Source organism: Stylophora pistillata, chromosome 2, assembly GCF_964205215.1.
Source record: "Stylophora pistillata chromosome 2, jaStyPist1.2, whole genome shotgun sequence".
NCBI lineage: Eukaryota > Metazoa > Cnidaria > Anthozoa > Scleractinia > Pocilloporidae > Stylophora > Stylophora pistillata.
Window position 1 is genome coordinate 45,361,378 of NC_142520.1, and position 6,000 is coordinate 45,367,377.

At 37.3% G+C, this 6,000-nt stretch overlaps 1 pseudogene across 1 annotated transcript in view; it reads right to left on the bottom strand.

The window, feature by feature from the left end:
- Positions 1-3,785: 3,785 nt before the first annotated feature.
- Positions 3,786-6,000, bottom strand: part of LOC111319204 (uncharacterized) — a 5,997-nt pseudogene continuing 3,782 nt past the window's right edge. Inside the window, exons 10-13 of the transcript XR_015996831.1 lie at positions 5,917-6,000; positions 5,615-5,687; positions 5,192-5,280; positions 3,786-4,391 (exon numbers count right to left, since the gene is read on the bottom strand). The exon at positions 5,917-6,000 is cut by the window's right edge and continues 17 nt beyond it. The product of XR_015996831.1 is annotated as an uncharacterized LOC111319204 (transcript). The remainder of the gene's footprint in view (positions 4,392-5,191; positions 5,281-5,614; positions 5,688-5,916) is intronic.

The following is a 6,000-nucleotide window of genomic DNA, read 5'->3' on the forward strand; positions in this document are numbered from 1 at the left end:
CGGAACTGAAGTTACCGCCAGAATTACTTCCGTTTGCCGTCGTTGTGAGGTTTCCCGCCGTAGCGGCCTTGTCTGTGACGTGAAGAAAGCCATTTTGCCGTCGCGGCTAAAACGTGAGTAAACCTTAGCAAAATAACGCCATTTTAACTTAGGGCGAAAATTGTTGGCAATTTTAACAGTTTATTGTTATGAGAGGATGTCAGTGAAATGGCTGAGCAAAAATAAACGATTTGTTCATGGAAATTTTAAATAATTCGTTTGCCTTTCTCCTAAATAGTTCGTCACTAAAACTAGCTCGGTGTCAATCAAGCAACCCAGTAAGTTTTACAATCTCACCATTTCTCTTTATTTCGATGGAAAATTCGTAGACTAGTTCGGACATAAATTGATGGCCATGATATTATTCCAGGAGTCTTTTCTGGAGTCTAACCGACCACCGTGAACTATGGTTCATCTGAGAAAATTTTCATAGTCAACAGTTTCGGTAATGTTTTTCAGCCATAAAAAACGTACTTGATTAAGCGTGAAAAGTTTGCTTCAGGAAATTGGTTTAACATTTATCATCATGATAAGATTATACCTGTATTATGCTGCTTTGCATACATGTCTATGCTGTGATTCACAATTTTGCTGTGTTTAAAAAGGTCACTTACGAGTACCAACGAGGGTACGCTAATCTTCTCAACAAAAGAGAAGGGCATTCAATTCCATCGCACAGAGCCTCTTGTTCACATGTATACGAATCAAGTAGCCCCATTACGTCTGCGAAAATAGGTATGTCCCTTTTTCGGTAAGGAATTTCTGCCAAGCACTCACTTCCGTCGAGTTCTTCTTAGTCAAAATGTTTGAATTCTGGTAGGGATAATCAAGATTAATTGAAATTCTGGCATCATTCAACAGTAAAAATTCATCTTCTGAATGTCGCCATCATCGAAACTTTCAACAATCCACGAACCTTTCTATAGGTAGCCATTGCTTTTCCTAAACTTCGAAGAGGAAAGCGAGTCAAGCCGCCGTCGCGCGCTTTATCTTAAGGCTATTTTTCGTGCCATTGCAACGGCGATCTCTCTCCAAGCCCCCTCGACCAAGTCTGCCGTCGTCGGATCTTAAGCTCGTTAGTAAATAAACTCCTTCGGACGGTTGGTATGTCGGCTGCTAATGTCCGCGGCTGCGAGATTGTCCGAAAAATGAGTATTTGGCCGAGAAGCGAAGCCTCGAGGGCAAATATGAAATTTTGAGGACAATCTCTGAGCCAAGGATATTATCAGCCGACATACCAGCAAGCCAGAACAGGGTTTATTTATTTTATAACCCTCCCATTAATTTCCACATCGCAATTAAACTGCGCGTAAACAAACAAAAAAAGCCAGTGGTGATCTGATGGCGAATGCACGTGATTGACGCGAGCAAGCAAAAAAAAAAAAAGTTTGGTTTCCTTCCATGTAAATAGGAGAACGGCAAAGTTGAAACTCTTGTGTTGACTATGTTTTTTTTTTTGCACCGGAAAAATCGGAGGACAAAAATATCGACGCGGACGGGGGTTATTGCGTGATAACTATCCTGTGATTTTGCACCACATGACGTATAGTAACCAATAAAATCGCGCCAAAATTAATGGGTGGGTTATAAACTGTAATAATACTTGTGTAAATAGATTCATGTACTGAACTTTAGAATCTAGTAGCTCACCATAACTTGGAAACACACTTTTCATCTCACAATATTCCATAGCTGCAAAACAATTACATACAAACTGTTAATTGAAATGAAGAAAGAGGATAAGAACAACCAAAACCAGAAACCGTCCTCAGAAGATTCCAATGTGCAAGTCATTTGGCCACTAAAATGTCTCTTGTCAACTCGTTCCCAAACCTCCGTTTCCCTTTCAAAGTGGAATGAACGTGACAGGTTGTCAAGCGAACGAGGACTCAGGGCACGAAATTAATCTCACATAAAACAAAGTCACTTGTCTATAAGCATCGCACAAACAAACAAAACAGAACTCACTTTCTCCTTGAATGTCGCCAATCAAAGTTTTGTATTTACTTGGTTCCAGGCCTACTGGGAGACTGCCAACACAAATGCATACACTTCCCAAGGGTTCTAAGTTTTGCCTCAAGTAGAATCTTGTGTTTCATTTTCCTTACAGACTTCTGCAAAGAAAAGACGTTAAGTCAATTTTATAGAGAACCTACGATCTTCAGATAAAAGCAATATTTGTTATATATCGTTAGAAATCACTTTGCACTTATCAAAGAAAGTTATAATTAAAGACAGAATAGCTGGAAGCACGAAATTATATAAAGAGCAAAATTATGGATATGTAATCCGGCAGAACTTTCCTGGTTCTGTACATTCTAAAAAGAATTCAATCTGGTAAAAATCAAAATCCAGATGGCCATAAATTTGAGAATAGCCACCATGATTGTAACTTTAGAGGAAGTCAATTGGAAGGTGAAAAGACAGAGAAGCGCCTCACTCAGATAATTAAAACAAACAAACAAACAAACAAAAGAAAAGATGAGAGAGTTTTGGGAGAGTCCAAAACAAAAAAAGGGGTCAGCTTTCGTGAGTGAAGAGGGGAAGGTGATTTCCTGAAGAACGTTCACTCAGTTGAGGAAATATAAAGGTAATAAATTTATAAGAGTCCATGAGGAAAATGTCATTTACATTGAGAACTTAGAAGAAAAAGTATCAAAGTCCTCCCAATTGATAGCCTTTACAAAGTTCAAGGGCTTATTATTAATTTGAAACAAAAGCTGAACATTAAATGCATTCCAAAGTCCTACTGATTAATAACAAAATCTTACTTTTCTACTATCCATCAAGGATTTCCATGGACAGTCATTGTGTTCCACTCTTCGTTCATGGACTGATAATTCAATAAGAATAAAAGTGGTGTGAACTGGCAGGTTAATTGTCAAAAGTGCTAAATTTGAAATTGAATGCACTGCATGGAGTTCTATGAAGAATTTGTGAGTAATTTTCTACACACGCTTTCGTGTATTTCTTTTCCTCGCGCATAATTTCCGTGTAAATTACGTGCAATATGGCGGATTTACAAGCATAATACGCACGTGTAATGCTGCTATTCTTCCATTCAAACTTCACTCAATTAGTATTTAATTTATTTTAAGTTGCATTAAAAAGCAGTCCTGTGAAACAAAAAGAAAGATTGAAAATGTTCCAGAAGATTGGACTACATAATGAGGAGAAGAGTGATGGAAGTGAACTAGCTGAGAGAAAGGATGAGAGTGAGAAAAGAGAGGGAAGGAAAAGGAAGCATGGAAGCGAGAAAGTGAAGGAAAAAGGAAGGGAGCAAGGGACAGGGAGGAAGCAGTGAAAGAAATGAGAGAGGAATTGAGAAACAATCAAGAGAAAGATCGAGGAGTGTGGGGGGGGGGGGAGGGAGAAAAGGAGGGAGGAGAGCACCCTTAAAATTTATGACTTAACACACTGAAACTTGAGACAAACCTTCAATCCAAGTTTTTCTAAACCAGCACTTATCACATCTGTAACAGTTGTCTGTGCAGTCACTGGGATTGTCGTGAATGTTCCTGCCACACTGTATTGGGTATGTTATAAAACAATTAGTTCACTATATTTAAACACCCACAGCTGAGAAAAAAAAAAGCAGTTTTGTCCTTACATGGAGCATGTGGGTGGTTAAAAAGTTGAGAAAAAAAGGCAATCAGTACACACAGATTTTCAACATTCTAACAGGGGGATATCTCTCAAATTACCAAAGAAATGTTTAAGCATCAACAAATAATTATGCAGACGGGACTGATCAATTTTCATGAACTAGAGCCCTGCACAGGTATCCCAAAGGTCATGGTTTCAAATCCCATATGGGCCTGAATTTTTTTCAGGGCTTATTTCCACTACTCTATAGGTAGGGTTCATTACTACGAGGCTCACTTTCCTACAAAATTGATGACTTCATAACCCGGAGAGTACTTTGAATATTTCTGCCAGATTCCTGCAAAATCACACCAATCTCCCAATAAGACATAACTCTCAGAGACATGGGCTTGGCCCTTAGACCCCAAGGAGTGACAAGCATCTACTTCCTCCTCACAGTACCCCCCTGAGTCACACCGTAAGGTCACGAGAATATAGAAAATGATCACCAACTAAAGAAGCTATTGATTGTTAAGCAAATTCATTTTGTCAGCACCATGGGAAAGTTGTACAAAACAGTATGGAGAGTATGTAATTACTGATGTTAGGGTATAAAAGGGTTAAGAGTATGGCCTGATTAAAATTGATCCTTTTAATGACATAAACATTGTACCAGCCAATTAAAATTTAATAATGATCATAATTACAATTGCTAACTTTATCATTCCAGGGTAAACTCTTTTATATCCTTTCCATCTATCTGCACCCTGCAGTGGGGAATTGATTAAATGAAAAGAGAACAAGTTTAAATATTCAAAAGCAAGAACCATGCTGACTTGTAACCTTGTTTACAGGAAAAATATTATTTTAAAAAATCTAATATGATAGGAGTACAGCTAGGAAAGGGAATGGCTGGTAGACTCAGAATAACTAAAAAGCTAATCAGGCTGGGTAACATACTGGTAAGAAATCAAACAGTAATACTTAGATTTTGGGTAGTTGACTACAAATGAAAGAAGAAAAACAAAAAGAAAAAGAAGAACAAAAAGTGTGAGGTAAAAATAAGATAAAAAGATAGTATCCAGAAATCAATTAACATGGCAATAATTAACAACACAAAGTATTACATACACTGTTACAGTTACAGTAGTAAAATGGACATATCCAACAATATGAACCCTTTAACCCTAAGAGTGATTAGCATCTAATTTCTCCTTACAGTATCACCCTTGACTCAAACATTAAGGTTGTGATCAACACCTACAAAAGCTCTTGATTGACAAGCAAACTCTCCCTGTCAGCAATATAGGAAATGTATAGAGAACAGTATGGAGAATATGCATACTGATGTATGGGTGATGGAGTGTAAAGGGTTAATAGTAATATCATGTGATCTAGTTAGCATCTGACTGGTTTAGGAGAAGGTGCAAGATAATTATACAAGGTATATCACTCAATCCTCTACTAAAAACCTGTCAATGTGACAGTAATGTAATTGAAACCACATCAACCTGAATATATTTAGAACACTTTCTTGGGCCAATAATTATGATCACTACAATCCTACCTTCATTTGAAGGAAGATTAAAGGTTTGGATGAATTTCTTTCAACAAACTGATGAGGTTTCTCTTCAGGATCAAGGGCACGCTCATTCTCTTTAAAAAGCAAGAGATAAAAATTTAAAACACCAAAATATGCTGGTTCTAGAAGACTTTGTAGAAAACGAAATGCACCTGGTAAACATGGATTATTTCAATCACATTTTTCAAAGAAATCAACCTATTTTCTCATGAGAGTGATCAAAAATTAATTTCTCCTTACAAAAAGTGATATGATGACCAGCAGAGAGGTGAGGAGAGGGAAAAACATATCAAACTGATGCAGATTTCAAAGCAGTTTCTCAAGGATAAAGTTATAACTAAAGGAATGTAAAGCAGACAGTGAAGAGAATGGAGATTTTGAATTTCATCAGAGTCCTTGTTATCTCACCTTTATCAACAGCTCTTGCAAGGTAATAACTGCTGGGATTATCTGTGGTGTGAAATTTTTTCAGGGCTTCTTCCTAAGAAACCATTGAAAATAAAAACCAATAATGCTAAAATTTGCAGCTGCAATATTATGATATAATACCCTTTCACTTAATCAGTCTACATCAAGTACTTTGCAAACTGCAGTCACCCCACGGCCCTACCTCAGCTTTTTTAGAATTAAATTCTGGTCTTGTTTCAACTAGTTTCCACAAATACAAATTTATTAGAGTGTTACAAGTTGCACCTGAGTTGCATACTCACAAGAACATTGCTGGCTTGAGCTGTCCTTGGAATCACTATGTCTTTACAAAGTTTTGGATCTGTTAAGTTGCCATCATAAATCTT